At 49.4% G+C, this 13,577-nt stretch overlaps 1 long non-coding RNA gene across 1 annotated transcript; it reads right to left on the reverse strand.

Annotated features, from left to right (window-relative positions):
• Positions 1-9,584: 9,584 nt before the first annotated feature.
• On the reverse strand, positions 9,585-13,227 carry LOC311621957. The gene is made up of 4 exons (XR_014794904.1): positions 13,110-13,227; positions 11,570-11,633; positions 10,402-10,509; positions 9,585-9,819 (listed from the first exon to the last, which is right to left on the reverse strand). It is a non-coding gene; the product is annotated as an uncharacterized lncRNA (long non-coding RNA).
• Positions 13,228-13,577: the final 350 nt, after the last annotated feature.

Here is a 13,577-nt window from a genome sequence, read left to right on the forward strand (position 1 = left end):
AGGCTCTTTTGTTTATTGTATCGGACTCGGCTCCCTGGTGGTCCTTGGGGATCACGAAGTCTGGGTGTAACATATGGGGGAATTCGTCCGGGATCCCCAAGACCATAAGGAACCCGATCCGGAGAGCCTGACTGGCCGCCATAGGTGTGTGTGTGTCTGTGTTTTTGTGTGCGCGCTCTGGAGGGACATAAAACCCCTTGTGGAATTGGTGCCCTAAAACGCCTGGTGGACGCACCATGAAGGCCACGGGCAGGAGGATCAGAAGACTTTCTGACCTCCCGGGAGGGCCCGAGAGGGACCCTCGTATGGGGAGAGGAATGGCGTGAGCCGTTGCCTCACCTGCGGAAAGTGAGCCTTTCCCAGGTCTGAGTTTGGTATCTGCGGGCGACATGGCGCCCCAGGATGGAGCCGGCGAAGTGTGGCCGTCGTGGCGGTGTGGGGCCCCCTGGCGGCGTTGGGTCAGAGGGGGGGCTCCCTCGTGGCTCAGTCTGCACGGTGGAGTGCGGCTGGGCAGTGGTGGCCTCGCTCGGGGAGCAGGCACCTGGGTTAATTTGCTGGCTGCCTGGAGAAGGGGAAGTGGAGCAGGAAGCCGCTGGGGCGACCCGCGCTTTCTCCTCGGGGGCCGCCTGAGTAGTGTGGCTGGGGTGGCCAAAGCAGCCTCGCTCCGGGGGCCTGGGCCCTAGGGGCCTGGGCCAGGGTGGAGACATCCGGTCCCTGGTGACATCAGGTACCGGAAAAGAGCTCAAGGGCAAATCTCTGTGCTCAGTAAAGAGAAAAGGCCAGTTCAAAACAAGTGCACATAGTTTTGGGCTGTGCTTAAAAACACTTTTCTGGGTACAGAATAAGTTTTAAAAGTGGTGGAGATAACTGGGAGATAAATTAAAACTGATTTCCCGAGTCATTGTAAGCAGCTTTTGAAATTCCCAGCCGTGAGGCGGAAACTAGATGGTAATGGTAAAGTGTTTATGTGAATGGCCCAGAATGGCCAGGAGTCTTAAGCTAAAGAATGTGTTCATTTGCATTTGAATGCTACTCCAGTGATCTGCAGGGAGTGGCAGGTGATAACGTGGTGAAGCTGCCCAGATGGCCTTGCATACAATGATTAGTCTTCCTTGTCATTGGTATCAGTTAAGCAGAGTCATATAGCTACTTAAGTATGAATTGTGATTGACCTATGAACAAAATTCATTCTTTTTTCTGACATTGTCTTAAATCTTAGTAAACTGCCTTCTAGGGAAGGCCGGAGAGCCCAAGACTATTAGCTCTCCTGCAAAGAAATTATTCAGTGCTTTGTTTGAACTTCAGAAGAAAAAAAAATTAAGATCTGGAAAAAAAAACAACACATGTGTGACCAGATCTGTCGCTGAAACTTTACCCTAAGTAAGCAGGATGTATTAAAAATGTAATGTTATTAATCTAAAAAAATGCCAAATATATTTGACTTGCCAGCTTTAAAAGCTCAAAGTATAAATTGAATTAGAAAAAATTAATTGCAGTAACTAGATGCCTAGAATATGGCAGCCTAAACTGTATTATATGTGTTTAGAATAAGCAGTAATAATCAAAGATCTCAAGGATTGATTTATTCTCATTTGTCAGATGAAAAAGTATGTAATGCTTACACTTAAAAAATTATTTTAAGTCAGTTTTTCTGAAGTAATGTTTAATGTAACATGAAACTTTTATATTTGATTTATTTTGTTTTGCTTTTCTCATATGCCATTGTTGTTGAATTTGGGCTTGTACCTGCATCTTGTATTTTGTTTAAACTTTGGGAATCATTTTTGGTTTCAGTCATGTGTATCTACTTTATAGGTTTAAGTAGACTTCATCACAAAGGTTTATAATTTACAATATTTAGAATTGTGTTAAAACAATATGAAAACAATTATTTATATTATTTAACCCCCTGCGACTGCTTGGACAATTTTCACCGATGTTCTGCGGGGGGCAGTAGAGGGGGCTTAGAAATGCAGATAGATCTGTATCTGTAGGAAAAATGTACCATTTTAAATTTCAAGAGGCTGGAGGCCTGGGAACAGGTACTGGACCTGCTCCCTCCTCCCTTGCCTTTTCTTTAAAATTTGAGGCACGGTTATGTATTTTTGGAAAATAAGATTTTTATAAAAATTGCAAAGAGTATGTCCTGACAGGTTAGCTAGGAGAGGCAAGCCTGTTAGTTTCCTGATGGGCATTGGGGCAGCCTATTTAGTCTTGAGAGAGCCAATAGGACCCGTACATCAGCCCAGGAAGCCACCGGACAAACTGCTGTTTTTCTTGGACATCAAGAAGGACTGTGGTCCTCGGAAGGAACACGTACTGGGGGAATGCAGCTGTTGAACTGGTCCAAAGTGGAACAACGAGTCTTTGAGGAACTAAAGAAGGCTCTCATCTCAGCAGCTGCCCTAGCCTTGCCAGATGTCGTGGAGCCCTTCCACCTCTACGTGAGTGAGGTAAGAGGCATTGCCAAAGGGGTTCTCACTCAGACTCTAGGTCCCTGGAAGAGACCTGTTGCCTATCTGTCTAAGAGACTGGACCCTGTGGCAGCAGGGTGGCCAGCATGCTCCCAGGCAGTGGCCACCACAGCACTGCTGGTGAAGGAGGCAGATAAGCAGACTCTGGGCCAGGAGCTAAGCTTTTCTCCTGGACCAGCCCTGTGTCCCGTTTCATAGGACTCTGGCCATCAACCCTGCCAGCCTGCTTCCAGATGATGATGAGGAACCCATTCATGACTGCACAGAGGTAACAAACGACAACGTACTGTTCACGGATGGGAGCAGTTACGCTCAGGATGGGACCTGATATGCAGGGGCAGTGGTAGTCACCTTGGACCACACCATTTGGGCACAGTTCCAGAACTTTTGGCCTTAATCCAGGCCCATTGATGGAGACACTGTGCCATCCACAGAGGAAAGAGGGTTACCAACTGCAGCCAGAAGGAATTGGCTGAACAGAAGCAAGCCACTGAAGGACCAGATGGTTGATGGACCCTCCAGATGACAAGACTGTTGGTCCCAGAGGCTCTAGGTCAGAGTTGCCCGGTGACACCAGTTAAGTGTCACCAAGACTTCTGAACTTCTGTGAGGCAGAGTTGCTAGAAGTACTGTCTGTGCACAGGTAAATGCTAAGCAAGGTAAGGGGGTCCCCCTGGGAATTCGGGTCCAAGGGAACCTCCCCAGGAGAGCATTGGTAGGTGGATTTCAGAGATTAAACCACCAGCATTAAGGTCTAGTTTTTATAGACACTTCAGATTAGGTTGAGGTATACCCCACTATCAGATAACAGCCCCACCTTGGTAGCTAAGGTATCTCAGAGTATAGCTCTAGCCTTAGGACAGGTAAGTGAGACTCTGGAAAAGGGGGTTTAACTAAATGTGTCTTAGAATCGGTGAAAGTTGGACCAACCCCCTGTCCTTTGCCCTCTTGAGGGCCAGGTGTATCCCTTACTGGGACAAGTTTCCCCTTTTTGGGAGGGGATCATGTATGGTAACCATTTCCTTGCTCAAGTCCTTACAGGCTCTGCAGTTTGCTTGTTCCAGATGCACTGCCAGTGCCCACCGCAGACCCTGTAGCCCCGGAACTCAATGTGGGTAAAGAAATTCGCTACCCAAGGACTCAAAGGGATGTTGCACTGTTATCCTGTGCACGCCCACTGGTGTTGAAGTAGATGGTACCCAGACCTGACTACATGACTCCCAGCTCCTGCATGGCCTGGATCCTGGCAACTACAGGCCAGGAGGAGAACTGATGCCTGCAGGAGGGGAACTGGACTTCAGTGAGGACAATACTGATGGGAACTGTGGTACTAAGGGTCTTGGTAACTGTATTTGTTGTTTATGCTGAAAAGAAGTAGGCTGAGTCAATCATTTGACTAGGCACATTAGACAAGGGGGGAATGAGAGGGCAGGGCGGGGCAAGGATGAGCTCCCAACTCCGCCCTGCAGGGTGGAGTTATCCCTAGGCCTCAACCAACCAATCAGGGTTAGCCGAGGCAGTGACATCACCACGGACCGGAGTAAAACCCCTGGACTGGGAGAAGTTCGCTCTCTTCCGCCATGCTGCAGGTGTGGGTGGGAAGAGCGCATGCTAGCATGGTACAGGCTCTTTTGTTTATTGTATCGGACTCGGCTCCCTGGTGGTCCTTGGGGATCACGAAGTCTGGGCGTAACAATGCCCGCAACCAAGGTACCTGCCCTTGACCAGAATTGAACCCGAGACCTTTCAGTCCGCAGGCTGACGCTCTATCCACTGACCCAAACCGGTCCCGGCTATACTAAATATTTTAGGATTCCATTTCAATGTTTTCGATTTATGATCTATTTACCATTTCCAAATTTCCAGTTTTAACTATACCATTTCAATATTGATAATGATTCAAGATTTGTGCTTAGAAATTGCGAACAAAGTTCTCAGTCAATTGGGAATGCCATCACCGACTCCATCTGCTGCTGCTTCGTTCGATGGAGAATTGCGTAGTGAACAAAATTACAACACAGGTGACCTTTTGTCATATGTGCAATCAAATATTCCTAAACTAACACTTGAACAAAAAGGCATTTACAATCAAATAATGCAAACTGTCAATAACGGGGTTGAAGGAATCTTCTTCTTAGATGCACCAGGAGGAACTGGTAAAACTTTCCCAATTAGATTGATTCTGGCAGCAACTGGATCCCAAAATGACAAAGCTTTAGCTCTTGTGTCATTGGGAATAACTGTGACATTGCTACCAGAACTGCTCATTCATCTTTGAAATTGCCATTGAACATGCAATTCATTGAAACTGCCACGTGCAACATTTCCAAAGCATCCAGCATGGCAAAGGTATTGCAGAAATGCAAACTTATTGTTTGGAATGAATGCACAGTGACGCACAAAAAATCCCTCGAGGCTCTTGATCGATCATTGCAAGATTTGTGTGGAATCATCAGACCATTTGGGAACGCATTAATACTGCTTGCAGGAGATTTCAGGCAAACATTACCTGAAATCCTCGATGGACACCAGCAGATGAAATAAATGCTTGCCTGAAATACTCTACTTTGTGGCGACACGTAAAGAAGTTAAAATGAATGACAAATATGCAGGTTCAGCTGCAAAACGATTGATCCCCTGAGATATTCTCACATCAATTGCTGGAAATTGGGAACGGAAAGGTGCCGGTTGACCTCAGGACCAATTTCAATGCCTCATAACTTCTGCAATTTAGTGATGTTGGAAGATGAATTGGTTGAAAAAGTATTTCCCAATATTTAAACCAATTATAAGAAACACGATTGGCTGAGTGAAGGAGCTATTCTTGTGGCCAAGAACAAAGACGTCTACGAACTTAACAACGTTCTTCAGTCTAACAGTCAGAGCGAGGCAGTCCCATACAAGTCTGTTGACACTGTTGTGGAAGCAGGTGAAGGGGTTAATTATCCAACAGAATTTTTGAATTCACTCGATCTGCCAGGGATGCCACCGCACCTACTGCAATTGAAAATCCGCGTGCCAGTTATCATGTGAAATATAAACCAGCCAAAGCTTTCAATATCAAACGGCACGAGGCTCACAGAACAAAAAATTAATGAGCTACTTTGTAGAAGCAACAATAGTGACAGGACCTTTCAAAGGTGAAGATGTCCTCATTCCTAGCATTCCTATGATTCTAATGGATATGCCATTTCAATGTAAGAGATTGCAATTCCCAATTCGATTGGCGTTTGCAATCACGAAGCTCAGGGCCAATCTTTAGAATTGTGCGGTTTAGATCTAGACTCGGATTGCTTCTCAAATGGACAATTATATATTGAATGTTCAAGAGTCGGCGAACCAGACAACCTCGATATCTGCTCAGACAATAGAAGAACAAAAAATATTGAATATCCACAAGCATTGTGAAATAAAACATATTAGGAATGTGTGCTTTCGCTTTTCTTTCTTTTCCATTTAACCAGACTGAGCCACAGCAACACGTGGCTGGAGATATATATATTTAGTGGCAAGATTATTATGAGTTCAGAGATCATAATAATCTGGCCACTCAGTGTATAGTTGAAGCCCCAGACAGGAGGGCAGTGTCAGGTGTGGTGGGGAATGAGGCCAAAGATTCCATAATTCGGAGCCATTTGAAGAGGACCCCGAGCCTGTGATGGAAACAGAGCTTCAGGTCCAGTGTCGGCCCCAGTCTGCAGCCCATCCCGTACTCAGAATCCCCGGAGCCAACATTTTGGCAAAGGCCCTTCCTCTGGAAGCTCAGTGTTAGAAATGCTCTCAACGGTGTCGCAGCAATGAGGCAAACACTCAAGCGTGTATGGGCAAGGCCAATTTACCCCTGCGCAGAAGGGTGCTCTGGCCAGCTGGAAGTCAAGGGCAAAGCACAAGGGAAGGGAAATCCAATCGGTCATTAATTTCCTGACCCAGGGTCGGCCCTGCCCTCACTTTGAACTCTGACTTGATCGCTCAGGCTCAGAGCTCGGCTTCCCATTATTTTGAGACTGGCTATTTCAGAGGAAGTGGAAGGGGAAGTCAGAGCCCAAGATGGTGGCCTCCAGGGGAGCTGCCAGTCATGAGGACCAAAATACTGGCGTCAAGTCACTGGAGCCCGAATGACGGCTGCCAAAACTGTTCTTTGACAGAAAAGATTACTTGTTTATTCTCAATCAGCCAGAAGCCTTCAGTCCTGGGAGACTTTCTGGAGGAGGTAACACTGGGCCTGGGAGGGCAATGACCAAGGGGCATCTTGGGAAGGCCAGCAGGAGGGGCCTGAGGCCTCCTGGGGAAAGTCTTGCAGGGAAGGACCCTCAGGGAGGGCCCCCGACACAGACAAAATAACAATCAAGCCCACCACCCGCCACCCACCACCCACCACCCATGGCCCACCACCCATCACCCATGGCCCAGCACCCACCATCCTGTGTCTCTGCATCTGCCTACCTAGCTCACCGTGCTGAGCAACAGCCTGCCTGACATGTGTGCCTTGAGAACCATGTGGATACAGAGTTCCTGTTTTAATGCCTGTTTATTTCAGTTCATTGATATAATCATAATATTCTATCGATGGGCATTTAGTTTTTTGGTTTTTTAAAAAATATATTTTATTGATTTTTCGCACAGAGGAAGAGAGAGGGATAGAGAGTTAGAAACATCAATGAGAGAGAATCATCGATCAGTCGCCTCCTGCACACCCCCCACTGGGGATGTGCCCGCAGCCAAGGTACATGCCCTTGCCAGGAATCGAACCCGGGACCTTTCAGTCCGCAGGCCGAGTCTCTATCCACTGAGCCAAACCGGTCCCGGCACATTTAGTTTTTTTTCTACTTCTTTTAATATTATGAATTTGTGCTGTTAAAAGACACACAAAACAAACAAACAAAAAACATTGGAACCTGTAAAGAATTTTTGTGAGTTTATATGCCAAACTGTCGACATATGCTGGGAAGCAGAACCTCAGCGAATTCAGATAAGGCTCTGGAGAATGGCGGGTTACACCTGTATTTATACATTGCTGTCAAAGGAAAGGGACACAGGTAGGTGGGTTACATGAAATTCATTGGTGATAGAATAAGGAGGTGGGAGAAAGCAATGTGGCGGAGGGGGGTTGGGGGTTGAGAGGGAACCCCTGGGATTGGACATAAGGTAAAATGATACACAGGTACTTAGGTGGTTGCAGGGACAAATAACATGATAACAATGAAGGAGTTTGTGGTGTCTGTCCTGGCACATTAGGTTGTACCCCAAGGGGTCCAGAAAAGGGGAAGTGAACAGTTACCCAGACATTTCAAGGATATGTTATTATAAACGCAAAAAGACGAATAGGCTCAGATAAGGGAAGGTTGACCTTGTCAGTGAAGGTACCGGCCTAGGATGTAACTACCCACCGTAACTGCTTTTAGTTAAAGTTTAATTTCAGACCATCCTGTGTGGTTGCTTTAGGTCTCTGAGTTTGCAAGACTGCCACGCAGGCCTTCCCTGAGCTGGTCAGGTCAGCAGGTGGCCCCTTTCCCCCACAAATGTGTCTGCTGGACCTTTGAAACTCCAAAGTCAGATCAAACTGGGCAGCATGCAAAGGTGGCTTCCTGGTTCTTGTCAAAGAATGAAGCCACAGACAAAAGGTGGTGTAGGAAAAGGAGGAAATTCATTGAGAAACAAGCACAGACTCCCAGCTGGGGCAGGGGACAGAGGCCCACTAAGTCCCTTTCCTAAGGTTGAAAAAGGCTGCAGTTCCTTGTGGCCTGACACCCCCTCTGATTGGTCACTGTGGCGGCTTCGGAGCCCAAACCTCAGGTGAGGTTCCCTCTTCTTCTCCCTTTGGCTTTTCTATTCCCTGGGCCCTCCTCCTCCTCCTCCTCCTCTGAATGAGTGGCTTCCTGCCCTTCAATCTGTAATGTGCACCTCCTGGCAGCTCCCTCATTCTGTGAATGTGTACCTGGGGGCAGCTCCCAGCTTTGCAGCCTGTGGTTCTCCCCATGGAACCCTAATTCCCCAAACTTCCCGGACCTGCTGTTTTACCCCTAAACACTCCTTTCAGCTTTAGCCTGCCTGCCGCTCTGTGGCCCCTCCAGGGACAGCTCCCCCTGTGCCTCCGGGGGCTCTGCAGTGCAGGGCTGAGGGTCTGGCCCCTGAGGGGAATGCCACTTCCTATTGTATCATTTTTAAGTGATGGGGCTTTGACTGATTGGTCTCTTACTTTTCAGCAGTCCCCTGTTCCCGAGTTTCCTAATATATAAAGAGCTAGGAGCCGTCCCGAATGAAACAACGAGACAGGCAACTAAACTACAGACTGTGTGGGGCGACTAGGCCTGCAAGGGGGTTAGTGAGGGATGACCAAATGACTGAACAGCAGGCTGTGTGGGGCGACCATGCTAGCAGGGGGGCAGGTGGGGGTGACCAGGCTAGCAGAGGGGTAGTTGTGGGCAACTACACCAGCAAGGGGTGGGGGGGATAGTTGGGGGTGACTACCCCAGCAGGGGGAGCAGTTGGAGACTAACAGGCCTTAGGGGGGTGGGCAATTGGGGGTGACCTGGCCAAAGGCAGAGGTGGTTAGGGGTGATCAGGCTGGCACTGAGGGCAGTTAGGGACAATGAGGCAGGGAGGCAGGCAGGTGAGCAGTTAAAAGCCAGTGGACCTGGATTGTGAGAGGGATGTCTGACTCCCAGTTTAGCAAATTATTGAACCCAAGGAGAAGTTGTGGGAATCCCTGGAAAGAAATTTGTGGGTAACCTGGCACCCATAATCTGGGACTGGCTTTTGAAGTTGGGGCAGATTGGTGGGGTCTTAAATACCTCCTGTTGGTGTCAGAATTGAGTTAAATCAGAGGAAACAAAGTCGGTGTCCCAGAGAACTGGAAGCAGGTTAGTGGGGGAAATGGCACACAGCTGGGATGTGGCTGTGAGTGCTGTGGAGGAGAAACAGAATTGGCTGTTCTTTTCCGGGCCCTGAGGAGGCCCCAAAAGAACCAGTGGCCCTGTGTCTGAAAGATGAATCAGGTCAGGCAGCCTGGGGAAGGGCCAGGTGGGGGCTGATGGGGTTTGGGGAGGCCCCAGGGCTGGGTCTCAAAGGAATCCTGGGATAAAGAGTCTGGTAATGGAAGAGCCAGGCACACAGTATGCATTTTATTTTTATTTTGCTCCAAGTTGACGTTGTTCATAATGAAAATATAAACTGTGTATAGCATGCTGCTTCACACATTCCCTGGGAAGGTGGAGCCTTCTCCTTCTGACCAGGGGCTTGGAAAGGATTCCTGTCCGTTGTACGGCAGGTCCTCAGGTTACTCCGGAGATCCATTCCCAAAGCGCCACTTACGCTATTTGTGTTGCAGTCTTGCATATTTAGAGATCTAAAATAACCACAAAAGAATGTCTGAAAATTAAATATTTAACTACAAACAGGTTATGGTGGGCAGTCATGTCTTAGGCTGATATTTTCCCTGACAAGGTCAGCTTAGATCTTTCCTGAGCCCATTGCCTTTTTGCCTCTAAGATAACATATCTGTGAGATGTCTGGGAAACTTGAACTTCCCTTTTTCCGGAGCCTCTGGTGTATAACCAGAAGTGGTGGGCACCAGGACCCACGCCTCAAATTCCTTCATTATCATGTTAATTGTTCCTGCACTCACCTAAGTATGTGTCTATCATTTTACTTTTTATCCAATCCCAGGTGTTTCCCACCGCTTTGCTTTATCCCACCTCCTTTATCCATCACCAATGAATTTCATGTAACCCACCTACCGGTATGTCCCTCCTTTGATGGCAATGTATAAATACAAATGTAACCCACTATTCTCTGAAGCATTATCTTAACCCATTGAGGTTCTGCTTCCTGGTATATGTCAACAGTTTGACTCAAATAAACTCACTAAAATTCTTTACAGGTTTCAATGTGTTGGGTTTTTTTGTTTTTTGTTTTTATGTTAACACACCTTATCCCAGAAGATGCCGATGCCGACTCCTATTAAACCTACTGCCATCGCAGTCATGGATAGCAGAAACCCACCGGACACTCTTCCTGATCTCACACTGATCGATCCCTATAAGGAGGAAGAAAGGGGAAGGGTGACCTGTGAGCCCAGGCTCACCCCGCAGGATAGAGACACTGAGGGGACTGTGGGCTCAGGGTCCCGCTGACAGGATGGGTGGAACCAGAGGGAGGAATGGCCCCATCCACTGAGCTGAGCGGGAGATGCTGGCTCTGCTCCCACCTCTGTAGTGAGCAACTGGTGGCCTCAGGATGGCCCTTGGCCCTCTGGGCCCTGCCACCTCATAGGTCATGGGGATGGCACTCTCCAACCCCTGGGCTGGAGGGAGAAAGCAAGTGGCCAGTGGAACTGCTCACAGGGTGAGCTGGGCTCACTGCAGAGGGTCCTTCAGGCTCTGGAGGAGGTGGCCCTTCTGACACCCCAGCAGGGGATGGAGGCTGAGGGGTCCCTGTGTAACCTGACAATCAGTGGATCCCTGCTGCTGTCACTCCTTGAGCCAATGAAGCAGAGACAGGATGGAATCATTGTGAGCATTAATTCCAATACTGCTGGCAGTGTCAGCGAGCAGCAGGTCATCCACAAACACCTGCTAAACCAGCTGCTTATATTGGGTAGAAGGACAAAGATTACATGGGGAAGTAGGCAAGGGAATGCCCAGTGGGCAGTTTGCAGGTAACACAGGCTGGAGATTTGCCAAGGCCTGCGGTATGCACAGGCTGGGGGTCCTCAAAGGCCTGGGGAAATGGGAAGGGCTCAGGCTCTGGTTTCCACCACCAGGTTGTTAATCTTCCCAGGACAATAGGCAGCTCCCTGGTGGGGGGATGGGCTGCATTTCCAGGTGAGCTCCCAGCCCTGTGCCTTCTTTCATCGGAACTAAACAATCACGGTTATCAGAACACGGTTAATATTTCTTACAATTTCAGTTGGTCCCCGATATTCTATTTCTGCCCCATCACCTGAGAACTCCTGGCCTGTCGCTTGAGATGCCTCCCCCCCATGTGTCCAGGCCCTTAGTTGTCCTGGGTGCACCCTGTCCGTGGGGAAATGACCAGAGTCCTGTGTTTGGCCCATTAATTGGTGGCTGGGCATGGCCAGGTCTGGCTGATCTCACCAAATTGCGCAGGAACCTGCTACTTTCTTCTACCACCATCTTCTCAAAAAGTCAGAGCTCACACCTGTGGAGAGAACACCACAAGTCACCTTCCCACACACTCCAATTCCCCCAGGGCCCTGGGATCTGCTCCTGCAAGGCAGAAGCCAGGTCCCAACCCTCACAGGGACCCTGCCTACAGGGGTCACCTGGACAACAGGAGAGCTGAGGGCCCACTCTCTGGGCGTGGGGGGACAGGGCTCTGTCTGTGGAGTCCCAGGGCCTGGCTTTGCCTTGGGCTCAGGAGTCTCCTCTGCAGGCCTGGGGGGAAGCTCACCTCCCCACTCCCCCCTTTTGCCTCTGAGCTCCCCAATTGGCTGGGGCTTCCCGTTGTGGAATTCATCTTCATAGAAAGGAAACAGCATATGGCCAGTCAGTTACTGAATTCCCCAGAGCAAACAGGATGTGGGAGGGGAGGTGGGGAGAGGATATGAGAGCTGTGCTCCTGGCTTGCAGCACATTTTCCAGGAAGACTCGCTAGACAAAGGGAGGTGGAGACAACTACAAAAGGCCTCAGCCAATGAAAACACACACACACACACACACACACAAAATATACAAACCCAATAAGACCTGGGGCCCTATGGGATAGATTGCAAACTCCATGTACTCAGCAAAGACCTGGAGGAGGGCTTTCACACAACGGGATAAACACTGCCTGTGCAGCTAATTCAGGGGCTGCACCAGCAGACACCTGCTCTCCAGAAAGTTTTAAAAGTCCATTTTCGCCAGACTTCTGTCTCTGAGTCCGTTACTGGAATTCAGACGGGTGAGCCTTCCTCACACGGTCTCCTCACCCACCTTGGGAAAGTGTTGTCTGAGGGAGCTTCTGTGGCCACCGGCCCAGGCTCTGCCCCACCTCCTGCCCATCCCCTTCACCCCCCTCCGGCTGTACCCCCAGACCTTGAAAACCCAGGCTTGGCTCCTGGGTCCCTGGGCCCCTGTCCTCTGCTCCCTGGGTCATATGGGGATGCTCACCAGCTGCCCTGTCCACCAGGTATTGCATTTGGCTGCTCAGAATTCCTGACACCCCTCCACCCAGCTCACCGCTCCCAGCAGGACCCATGGATAAGAACTTGCCATGGGACAAACCTGGGGATGTTCTGAGGGGGGTTAGGGGGGGAGGTCATCTGACAGGTGACAGTGGGGTGAGGGGTGGTCCCCTGTGGACAGAGGGAAGGAAAGTGGGGGTCCTTGACCCACTCACACTCCCTGCCCAAATCCCCCTACACATCCGAAGGCACACCTTCCAAGGCCAGGCCCTCACCCTTTGTCCTCAGTCGCCCCTTCTAGAAGGAAGAGCTGAGTCCTGCATGCAAATCATTTCCCTGCTGTACCTGGGCCTTCCCTGGCTGAGGACCCCGTTCTGGGGTCCTCAGCCAGGGGGAAGTCTAAGGCTGCCGCCCTGTTCCGGATCACAAGCCCCCTCCCCTGGTGGACTCCCACCTCTTGCAGAGGCAGCTCTCCTTCCCGGTGCCCCTGCCCCTCACCCTGCTCTCACCTTCAGGAAGAACCAACTGCTCTCCTGCTGCTCTGGCTGGTCTGACCCAGAAATAGACTTGGGAGTTTGCTTCCAGCTCTTCCCCACTGTGTACCCAGTGGTTCCACTGAAATCATGTGACCTTTTTCCTGAGGTTATTATGTCTCATTTTATTTTGTTTCCCTTTCACTTTCCCTGCCGAAAAAGCAGTTAACACATAGCCTTTAGGGAGTCAACTAAGCACAACTGAGGGTGAGGGTCAGAGGGAGAAAATTGATTCCTGGGCAGGCTTTCGGCATGGCTGGTAGAGGAGAAATACACTGAGTGACCAGAATATTATGATCTCTGAACGCATAATAATCTGTATATAATAAAAGGCTAATTTGGAAATTTTCCCCCAACCAGCTGTTCAACCAGCAGGCAAGTTGGACAACCACCCATGTCCCCTTCCCCTATCCAGGCTGGCTAGACCCCAACTATGCATGAATT

Source organism: Pipistrellus hanaki, assembly GCF_964339955.1.
Source record: "Pipistrellus hanaki genome assembly, chromosome: 4".
NCBI classification, from domain to species: Eukaryota; Metazoa; Chordata; class Mammalia; order Chiroptera; family Vespertilionidae; genus Pipistrellus; species Pipistrellus hanaki.